The sequence below is a fragment of the Hyperolius riggenbachi genome, chromosome 1 (genome assembly GCF_040937935.1).
Source record: "Hyperolius riggenbachi isolate aHypRig1 chromosome 1, aHypRig1.pri, whole genome shotgun sequence".
Classification (NCBI taxonomy): Eukaryota; Metazoa; Chordata; class Amphibia; order Anura; family Hyperoliidae; genus Hyperolius; species Hyperolius riggenbachi.
Window position 1 is genome coordinate 450871863 of NC_090646.1, and position 12066 is coordinate 450883928.

General features: G+C 46.5%; 1 protein-coding gene across 4 annotated transcripts in view; it reads right to left on the reverse strand.

Moving 5' to 3' along the window:
* LOC137520525 (solute carrier family 2, facilitated glucose transporter member 11-like) overlaps positions 1-12066 on the reverse strand; it is a 97212-nt gene that overhangs the window by 37316 nt on the left and 47830 nt on the right. The window lies entirely within an intron of this gene.

Below are 12066 nucleotides of genomic sequence, written 5' to 3' on the forward strand. Positions count from 1 at the left end.
ACTCTATAATCCTCAACAGCCACTCAGAATCCAGCTGTCGCTTTCCAAATGTATGTGAGAAAATCAACTAACATAGGACTGTGTATAGCGCGCTTATAACAAGCCAATACCACTTCCTGACCTATAGAGATCAACTCCATTACTTCATTAGGGCCCGGTTCACAGTGGTGCATTGTGATGCGGTGTAACAGCCACTTCATATTGCAACTTGCCACACTGCAATGCAATACCTATGTGTTCGCTTCACACTGTGGCGGATGTGATGTGGTATGACGGGACAAAGCATGCAGTGAGTTACCGCAAAACCTGCTCTTTAACTACTTTAGTACCAAGATAATTAAAATCTATGCCCAGTTTTGGTGGTTACCTGGCTGGCAGGGCGTAGATTTTAATTAGCCACCGCTGCGCGCATCTGCTATTTCCGTTGCTTCCACTGATCTCGCCGCTGAATCTAGACGTCTCTCGCCGCAGCTCATTTGCTCTGCCGGTCTCTGACGGCAGAGTCATGTGAGCCGGTCAGAAGCAGATTTCATTAGCTCCTGGCCCTGTCTTTCAATGTAAGCAACTCCCATTGGCTTACATTGAAAGACAGGGTCAGGAGCCAATGAAAGCGGTTCCTAACCAGCTCACAGGAACTCTGCAGTCATAGAGATGGCAGAGTGGGTGGCCCAGGTTCCCGACGGGCGGTGATTCGTCGGTGTTCTACCGTTTCTGGTACCAGCGGTCTCTGGTCCTTAAAAAGGGGAACTTCAGCCTAAACAAACATACTGTCATTAAGTTACATTGGTTATGTTAATTAGGATAGGTAATATAATCTCTTACCCACCCCGTTTTAGAACAGGCAAAGGTTTGTGATTAATGGGGGCTGCCATCATTGTCATGGGGGCAGCCATCTTTTTGGTTTAAAAAAGGTGACAGGGAGCAGGAGACACAGTTCCAACTGTCCTGTGTCCTGATCACCCCTCCCAGCTGCACATGCTAGGCTTCAAATGTAAAATTCAAAATGTTAAAAAAAAAAAAAATTATATAAAATTGCACCGAAACAGCAGAACGAGAGCAACAACATCAGAAATCCCATCATGCTTTGCACAGCATTAGGGGAAAAATGCCCGGGCAGTTTTTTTCTGTGCAGCTAAAAATGAGGCTTGTATAAGAGAAAAAAGATCTGATGCTGTGAAACAGTTAAAGAAACACCAGGCCTTTCCAGTGCTGCCGAGTCAATTTTTAGTCTGGAGGTTCACTTTAAGGTGGCAGATACCACTGGTACTTATGTGGTTAAGGGTTACAGTGAAGCATACTTTTCATTGAACTCTATGCTTTACTGTTACTGACGTAACGTGTAGGTAACACACGGCGCCACCTTCCTGATCCATTGCGCTCCTGCTGTCACAGGGAATACAATGCCGCACACCCAGCATCCTCTCCTTTGTAACAGCGCAACGCCTTTTACATAGGATGTATAGGAGCTCATGCCAATCACCATGCTGGTACTACATCCTCTGTTGGTGGACACAGAGTTGTAGCTCCCAAGTAGGCATCTAGCAACTGTAGGACCCCAACCTGCTCTCAGAAAAGCAGTCAAGAATAAGTGATAGAGAAATAGAAGTCTGTATGGATGGGTGCACAGCTGCATGCAAGCACAACTAACTATAATCAGAGAAAAAGCATGTGTGCAACACAAGAAAACCCTTTTTAAGAGCACCTCCTGATAGAGCAGATTCACGTCTGTGGCAAAAAAACAAACGGAACAACCGGAAACGGGAATACAGATATAATCCTGACCATGGGATGTCAAGACCACAACGCCAAAGACAATCCTGGAGAGCACCACCATCACCTAGAAGAAACCACATACAGGACAGACCACCTTTGAATCAAAATGGCCAAAGACTAGGGGCCAGACCTAAAGTTAGACCGGAGGAAGTTAAAAATATCCACAGAAAAGGACCGAGAACAAAGCCGGGACGATTCCACGCATCTAAGTCTCCTAATAGAGATTCACAGGGGTCCCCCTTAGGTCAATTAAGTCCACATAGCTCGATAGGCAGATTTTTAGACCAAGCCTGGGAAATGACAGTAAAGAATCGAGAAAATAGAGGGAGGATGCTTCCTACCAGGAATGCCCCTTGTGATTCTATAGTGGACACACTCAGCACCAACGAGGAGGCAATACGAGATCCAGGTCAAGACAGACGCCTCATTCCCTCCTCCCCCAATAATTTTTTATGCCTCCCCCCCACTCCAGGGGCGATAAAGAGACGACTGGAAGGAGAAGAAGAGGATCCAGGGGAGGCAAGAAAGTCCAACTGCAAAAAAGGAAGAAAAGAGAGCGACTCGGAGAAGGAAACGCAGGGACCTCAACAATAAAAATTTACAACATATCCAGCTATCAGCTGTCAGATGGGGATCTATCATTATTAAGAAGGGGTCTGAATTTTGCACCTACAATAAGACCTAACTCCTTCCAATTATTTAAGGATCTTCATAGATTCATCAGAACGCTTACTCTGAAAAGATTTTTTGCTCTGAAGGAAAAGAAAAAGAAAAAGGAACCTCTAGTAACACAAAATTTGGAAGCACCATGGATAAGGCTGACTGAAGAAGACTTTGAGCCCCTATCAGATTTGATTGAATTGGGAGCATCAAACTCTGAAGACTCTATGTGGGAACACTATGATCAACATTTGGAACCTATTAGATCATCCGGACTAAAACCGAGATCCATCTTCTACCCCACACAGTCGAAAGGTCAATATATCAATACCTTCTACCAAATTGTGATGGATGAATTCAATACACTTTGTAAATCTAAGAAAACTGGACATCAATCCAGTAATATCACCAGGGAAGAACAGACCGCCTTGGCGGGTCTGAAGAAGAACAAAAATATAGTTATTCGCCAGGCCGACAAAGGCGGCAGTATTGTCATACAGGACTTTGACAATTACCAGAAGGAAGGGGACAGACTGTTGGGAGATGTGAACACCTACTCCAGACTCACCTGTGACCCCACGTTAATATACAGCAAGGATCTGACCCAGATACTAGATAGGGGTCTACAACAGGGGATTTTGACAAAAGAAGAATACAAATTCCTCTCACCCACAAATCCTTTAGTTCCCTACTTTTACCACATCCCCAAAATTCACAAAGATGAAACCTCCCCCCCTGGACGACCTATAGTAGCCGGGATGGAAGGCCTGCTAGCCCCAATCTCAGACTACATTGACCATTTTCTCCAGCCCATCGTTTTACATACAGAGGCCTATACGAGGGACTCCATGCATGTACTTGAGATTCTGGCACAGTACCAGTGGAAAAACAGCTTTTCATGGGCATCCTTAGATGTATGCTCATTGTATACATGCATCCCGCATGACAAAGGATTGGAAGCCGTTAATCATTTCTTGCTTCAAGATGGCTCTTTTAACCCTGAACAAGCACAGTTCATTTTGGACCTCCTGGACTTTGCACTTAAACATAACTATTTTACTTATATGAACCGTTTTTTCCTACAAACCTGTGGAACTTCGATGGGGGCTGGATTTGCCCCCAGCTTTGCAAATATATTCATGTCTCATTGGGAACACCAATACATTTGGTCTGAACATGCTTTTAAGGAAAATATAGTTCTATATACCCGTTATATAGACGACATCTTGCTCATTTGGGATGGATCGATAGGAAGATTCGAGGAATTCGTGGAATATTGCAACAACAGCACCACCAGCTTAAAATTAACGTCAGTTATTAATAAGGATAAACTGGTTTTTCTTGATCTTGAATTATCAATAGATGATAATCTACAAATCTGCACACAAACCCACTTTAAAGAGACAGCGGGGAATTCATATCTACATGCTGCCAGCTGTCATCACCCAAAATGGATAAGCAACATACCACGTAGCCAGTTCTGCAGACTCAGGAGGAACTGCACCAGGGACCAAGACTATCTAAAACAAGCAGAACAACTGGGTAAAAAATTCCGAGAAAAGGGATACGCAGAAGACAACATCAGAGCAGCAATAGAAGAGTATCAACAAAAAAGAAAACATGAAGAAGAGAGGAAGACAGGGGAGGAAAAGGAGTATGGTCCAACTTTCATCACTGGCTATACAGAAAGTTCCCGACAAATTCAGAGCATAATTAGGAGGCACTGGCCAATCATCCTACAGGACCCCCTCCTACAAAAAACTCTGCCAGAAAAACCTAAGGTCATCTTCAAAAAAGCCCGTTCCCTCAGAAACCAGATTGCCCCAAGTAACAAAAGAAACGAACTTCCACAAACGTGGTTGAAAAGTAGTATAGTGGGGAACTTCAGATGTGGAAATGCTCGCTGTGGGTGCTGTGCCTTCATGAAGCATGGCCAAAAAAACCTTTGAGCACCCAGAGGGTTGGCTTATCCCAATGAAGCAATTCATAAACTGTGCTTCAGACTTTGTGATCTACGTTTTAGAATGTAGTTGCAGAAAATTGTATGTCGGAAGGACCACTAGGTCATTAAGAAAAAGACTTGGGGAACACAAATGTAACATTATATCCAAGTCTGAGAAACATAGTGTCCCCAGACACTTCGCTAAATGTCATCAATCAGATCCGAATAACCTGAGGATACTTGGCCTAGAGCAAATCCCTGCCACCATCCCTAGAGGCCTAAGATATAAGAAACTCTGTGAACAAGAGGTGTACTGGATCTTCAAGTTAGATTGTCTATCACCAAAAGGCCTAAATGAGGACCTGGAAGTCCGCAGCTTTTTGTAACGATTATAACCTCTTGGCATTTCCACCTTTCTGGGGCCCAATAGGCCTTATTCTTCCTCCCCCCCCTGCCTCGGTCCCCCTCCCTTTCCCCCCTTCCAAAACAACCCTCCCCTTCCCCCCTCCTTTCGCCCCTCCCTCCCCACCCATTTCCCCCCCCCCTTTTCCTCTTCCCCCTTTCTCTCCGCCCCCCTTTCCCCCTTAAACCCCCCCCACCCCACCCCCCTACCCCTCCCCTCTAAAAGGACTGTCTACGCATCCCGGGAATTATTGGATTATTAAGAAAGCCAGTTGCTCTTATACTAATTTAACATGTGTTTTTCCCATTATGGTTTGTGATTTTTATAATTTTTATAACTTTTATGCAATGTTTAGGCATTTTTCACACATTTTTTAGGCATTTTTTTAGGCATTTTTTGAGCATTTTTGTGCATTTTTAGGGCAGTTGTTGCAAGCAAGTCCATAAAACACACACCCTTAGGGGGCACCTCTTAGCCCAATTTATACTTAACGAGTACTGTCTGACAGTTACCCCACCCTGCAACAGCATCACTGGAACACCTGATGTTTTAGTAACATATATCTTCATGCCTAAGCCCTTAACCACGGCAACCCAGTCGCATAATGATTACGCTAGCTTTGCATTTATGCATCTGTTAGCCACATACCCCTCCAGCGCTGGACACCGATGCGACTTTATTGTCGCATCTGCAGCCGCACCTTTGCTGTACATCTAGCAGATATGCACTTCTCCCGTCGCATCAATTAATTTGATTGAGGACACCGGGGAGCCATTGTATAGCCCATTGAGGCGGCATCACACCCAGACCCCGCATCCAATGGTTTGAGACACCACTACTTGGGACATAAATGTTGCCCGAGCAACACACACGTATTACTTATATTTATCACTTATATTTACAGCACAGTGGGCAGAGTGCAATGTCACCGCCCGTAATTTTAATTTTCGTTTTATTTTTATAATTGTCCTTAAACTAATAAAGTTTCCCTGTTTCAAAAAAGCACACCTGCTTAATAATAGGACACGCCATATAGGCGGGGTCCTTCAATTCAATACTCCCAAACACTCCCACTTTGGGTAGTATAAATAAGAGCCGTATGGACCGTAGCGTCACCTGACGAAGGCGTGGTTACGCCGAAACGCGTCGTGACGTCATACGGCTCCAGCGCACCAGGCTCCGCTCACCGCGTGTCACTCCCGCCGATACCACCGCTCTTGCTGTCCCGGCCAGGCACAGGAGCAGAGAGAGGACCGCCCGCAGGCCTGACAAGCGCACTTTTCATCAACACACTGTAAGTGTATTTATGTTGCGTGTTTTTCAAGATTAAAAAGTTAATGCACCAAGGAGCGCTCCGTTGTTTCTTCTTCTGTTACCTAGGATTACTGGCGCCACCCAGCTAAAAGGAGCAGCACCCTTACACCTTCTTAGTACCAGCACAGCGCAGGTTACTTTCTACCTTTGAATCAACCAAGTGAACCTGACAAATCTGGCTTTGCAAATTTGGCCTATTGGCTAATCATGAGACATTGCTCATGCAAATAAGCATTTGCTTTCGCATGCCTAAATATGCAGGGTCAAAACCAAAAACCGCAAAACAATCGCCCTGCGGGAATTAGTTCATGCTATACAGCACTATCCAGGGGCGCCACGAGGAGGCTTCCCATTGCCCCCATACAACCGGGGGGCCGCGGGGGTCCCAGGCACTCTCACCGCCTGGAACCCACACAGCGGCACCCCGGAGGTGGAGGCCAGGGGGTGCAGGCGATCTCCCCAGCGTGGCCAGCGCCGGGAAGAGCCGCCCGCACACACCTCCCAGGATTAAAAACAGGCACTTACCTCAACGTCCATTGCGTTCTGCTATATGCGCATAACCTGGGCGCGACACATAAGGGGCGGACAGGCGCAAATAGCCTGCTCCAGGGCTCTCACCTCCTAAAACAAGCCACTCACTACCTGCCCTCAGAAGAAAGAAATGCAATGCTAACTATAATCAGAGAAAAAGCATGTGTGCATCAACCAAGTGAACCTGACAAATCTGGCTTTGCAAATTTGGCCTATTGGCTAATCACGAGACATTGCTCATGCAAATAAGCATTTGCTTTCGCATGCCTAAATATGCAGGGTCAAAACCAAAAACCGCAAAACAATCGCCCTGCGGGAATTAGTTCATGCTATACAGCACTATCCAGGGGCGCCACGAGGAGGCGTTTTGACCCTGCATATTTAGGCATGCGAAAGCAAATGCTTATTTGCATGAGCAATGTCTCGTGATTAGCCAATAGGCCAAATTTGCAAAGCCAGATTTGTCAGGTTCACTTGGTTGATGCACACATGCTTTTTCTCTGATTATAGCATTGCATTTCTTTCTTCTGAGGGCAGGTAGTGAGTGGCTTGTTTTAGGAGGTGAGAGCCCTGGAGCAGGCTATTTGCGCCTGTCCGCCCCTTATGTGTCGCGCCCAGGTTATGCGCATATAGCAGAACGCAATGGACGTTGAGGTAAGTGCCTGTTTTTAATCCTGGGAGGTGTGTGCAGGCGGCTCTTCCCGGCGCTGGCCACGCTGGGGAGATCGCCTGCACCCCCTGGCCTCCACCTCCGGGGTGCCGCTGTGTGGGTTCCCGGTGGTGAGAGTGCCTGGGACCCCCGCGGCCCCCCGGTTGTATGGGGGCAATGGGAAGCCTCCTCGTGGCGCCCCTGGATAGTGCTGTATAGCATGAACTAATTCCCGCAGGGCGATTGTTTTGCGGTTTTTGGTTTTGACCCTGCATATTTAGGCATGCGAAAGCAAATGCTTATTTGCATGAGCAATGTCTCGTGATTAGCCAATAGGCCAAATTTGCAAAGCCAGATTTGTCAGGTTCACTTGGTTGATGCACACATGCTTTTTCTCTGATTATAGTTAGCATTGCATTTCTTTCTTCTGAGGGCAGGTAGTGAGTGGCTTGTTTTAGGAGGTGAGAGCCCTGGAGCAGGCTATTTGCGCCTGTCCGCCCCTTATGTGTCGCGCCCAGGTTATGCGCATATAGCAGAATGCAATGGACGTTGAGGTAAGTGCCTGTTTTTAATCCTGGGAGGTGTGCGCGGGCGGCTCTTCCCGGCGCTGGCCACGCTGGGGAGATCGCCTGCACCCCCTGGCCTCCACCTCCGGGGTGCCGCTGTGTGGGTTCCAGGCGGTGAGAGTGCCTGGGACCCCCGCGGCCCCCCGGTTGTATGGGGGCAATGGGAAGCCTCCTCGTGGCGCCCCTGGATAGTGCTGTATAGCATGAACTAATTCCCGCAGGGCGATTGTTTTGCGGTTTTTGGTTTTGACCCTGCATATTTAGGCATGCGAAAGCAAATGCTTATTTGCATGAGCAATGTCTCGTGATTAGCCAATAGGCCAAATTTGCAAAGCCAGATTTGTCAGGTTCACTTGGTTGATGCACACATGCTTTTTCTCTGATTATAGTTAGCATGCAAGCACAACACCACACAATTTTTCAACTTGAAAATGCCAAGTCTGAAAGAAATCATTCAAATGTCTTGTTCAATTTTGGGTTTTTTTTGGTCTTCAAGGGTCTGGCATCTTTGTGGGTTGAGTATTATCAGTGAAATAAAGACCCTAGTGGCTACAGATAAACACTTAACCCCTTCTACAAATAGCCAAAATACCTTTAATTGTTGCATTTAGAAGATTGGTGTATTGAATGGAAAAAGCTTCTAACCATCTGAAGAAACTAAAATCATTCTTCAGTGGAAATACTCTAACATGTTTATTGAACCATTTCATCTTGGTTGAATGTCATAACTGTATAACTATTGATGCCTACCAGCTTAACATATGGCGATGTATGTAAGGACATTCATGCTATAGGACATTGAAATAATAATGACACAGACCAAAAAGTAATAAAGCTAATAACATATCTTATCACATTTACATTTTAATGTTATTTGCACAGAAAGGGCTGCCTAGAAGTTCTTGGACTGGACTGCAATTACTGGAGAGTCTAGTGATGATGGAAATCTGTATGTAAAGGTTATTGCTATCAGCTGAGTGACAGGTTTAATAAACTGACTGTTTTATGAATGGTAAACAGAAAAACCTAGACTGTGAGCTCACTAGGTGCCATGTAGGAAAGGTCTCATAATTAATGACTTCTCTGTGGTATCCTGCCCAAATAGGCTTTCAGTTAAGAATATAAGCAGTTCAAGTTCCCGACATATTGCAGACATCCATTGTCAATGCTCCTTTTACTGGCTATCTCCACTGTCGTAGTTATTCAGTGATCAGTCTAGACCATAAAACCACTTGCCCAGCATTGTGTAGGTCTCCCTTAGTACTGTAAAATCAGCAGAGGCATGTGAAGGCACCTCTGAAGGGGTCCTGTGGTTTACAGCACCAAAGTGTTTGCAGCAGATCCTTTAATTCCTGCAAATTACGAGATGGGACCCCCATGGATTGGACTTGTTTTTCTAGCATAACCCACAGATTCTAAAGCATCATCATCATCATCATCATCATGGCCATTCTAAGGGTTCGTACAGAAATACGATAACAATCGTTCGTTCTGAACGACGAACGATGTTAAAGGAGGTATCGGCCGATGATCGTTTAAAGAAAGGCTTCTTTGAACATCGTTCGTGTACGAACGATCTTGGAACGAGCGTTGCATGCGCAACATGATGTATAAACTGATTTCAAACACAAGTGTCAAAAAGAACTGTTTGAGCATGTGCAAAGCTTTGAGAACGAACGACCCACGACCGATCGTTGTACAGATATTACTTTTTGAACGATGGTCGTTGGTAAAGATCTGGCCGAATGGATCGTTTTTTACCAATGACATCTCGTTGGTCGTTCATTTTAACCACTTGCCGACCGCGCACTCATAACGCGCGTCGGCAAAGTGGCAGCTGCAGGACCAGCAACGCACATCTGCGTCGCCGGCTGCAGGCTAATTAATCAGGAAACAGCCGCTCGCGCGAGCGGCTGCTTCCTGTCAATTCACGGCGGGGGGCTCCGTGAATAGCCTGCAGGCTGCCGATCGCAGCTCGCAGGCTAAATGTAAACACAAGCGGAAATAATCAGCAGCGTTGTAAAAATGTAAACAAAGCGAACAGTAGCAGCGTTGTACTAGATCAGCGATCCCCGGCCAATCAGCGGCCGGAGATCGCTGTCACATGACAGGCAGGAGCCTGTTAGAGGCTGCACAGGACAGATCTGTTCCTGTGCAGCCTCCGATCTCCGGGACAGGGAGGGAGGAGAGGGAGAGGGGGATTCCTGCGGTGGAGAGGGCTTTGAGGTGCCCCCCCCCCCCCCGCCACCCACACGCATCAGACCCCCCCCAGCACATCATCCCCCTAGTGGGGAAAAAAAAGGGGGGCGATCTGGTCGCTCTGCCTGGTATTTGATCTGTGCTGGGGGCTGTAGAGCCCACCCAGCACAGATTTTAGTAATCAGTGCTGGTCCTTAAGGGGGGGGGGGGGGGTAAAGGCTGAGTCCTGAAGTGGTTAATGATCGTTTGTGCACTTTTTACGAACGATCATTGGGCAATGTTGTCGGTAACGATCGTTTCCAACGACTATAGTCTGATGTCTGTACGCACCCTAACTGGTCTTCTGCTATACAACCCCATTCCCAGCAAGCTGTGTGTTTGGACAACCTTCTCTCATGGCCAGTATTATGTCTTTTCATAATAAGTGCTATAGTACATCTAGGTCTTCTGAGGATCCAGATGTGCTAGACTTCTCACCCCACATAGCAGTGGGCCTTGGGCACTAGAGATGGGAAGTTCGGATCTTTTCAATGATCCGGATGATTCGAATCGGATCATTGAAAAGATCCGGATCTTTGATCCGAATCTCGGATCATTTGACTATGGAAGCATTTCGGGGGTGAAATGACTAGCAGGACAGGAGAAGGGGAGGGGGGTGGACACACAGAGAAGGGGAGAAGATGGACAGAGGGCAGGGAGTGGACAGAGAAGGGAGGAGGGACGAGCAGAAATGTTTGCACACAATACCCACATGCTGCAATCATATGCTTAATGTATTTCACCTATATGCTCATCTGTGTACTTTGCATGCAAACATCGCACAGTGAAAGAAAGCATTCCCCAAAGTAAAGTGCAGCTGTTTAGGAGGATCATATTGCGCTGCAATCACAGTGCCTGCAAAGTTACTGAGCTGAGCTGTGCTGAGCCAAAAGCTTCCAATGTGGTCACTGTGCACAACTACGGAACAGAGAGCCTATATTGAGCAGCACATTATAGCCAGTATGTGTGCTCTACACATATCTGGCAGTGGCACCCATGTCCCCTCTCCCTCATCTACCTGTCTCCCTGCAAGGCTGGCTCCCATCCAACAGAGCGATCCATCTCAGCTCTGCTTCCAGGACCCCGCTGCCCGCTGAGAGGGGGCGTGTCGCTCCTGGCCCCGCCCCTTTTGCGATCCAAATCACTCATTTTGATGATTCGGATGATTAGACTCACAAAATAGATTCGGATCAAAGATCCGAATCGTTCATGATCCGGACAACACTATTGGGCACCTAGAAACCGGTCACCAGTTCACCTCCTGTCATTCCTTGGGCCACTTTTTGAAGTTCCTTATTAAAAAGACCTGGATAGCAAAACGCAATATGGCACTCAAAGGCATCCAAATGCTTACACTTGCCTATTTTCCTACTTCCAACCAATCCACTCTGAGAAGACTACTGTGTAGTTGCACTTTAATTTGTTTTCTCAGTGTCCCTTTAAAGGGGAACTGAAGTAAGAGGTATACAGAGGCTGCCATATTTATTTCCTTTTAATCAATACCAGTAGCCTGGCAGCCCTGCTGGTCTATTTCTCTGCAGTAGTATCTGAATAACACCAGAAACAAGCATGCAGCTAGTCTTGTCAGATCTGACTTTGAAGTCTGAAACACCTGATCTGCTGCATGCTTGTTCAGGGGCTATGGCTAATAGTATTAGAGGATCAACAGGGCTGCCAGGCAACTGGTATTGCTTAAAAGGAAATAAACATGGCAGCCGCCATATACCTCTCTCCAGTTCCCCTTTAAGGCCTCATACTTATGATTTTAAGTTTCTGTGAGTCACCTATGCATACACTATAATAAATGTACATCAACATTATCCCCCTTGCCTTTCCAATTATGTCGGCAAGGGGGCGGCGCAGTACTTTAATTTTTTTTTTTAATTCATGTAGCTAGCCTAGCGCTAGCTACATGATAGCCGCTGATGAGCGGCATCCCCCTACCTACTTCGATCGCCGCCATCGATCTTTGCAAGCAGGAAATCCCGTT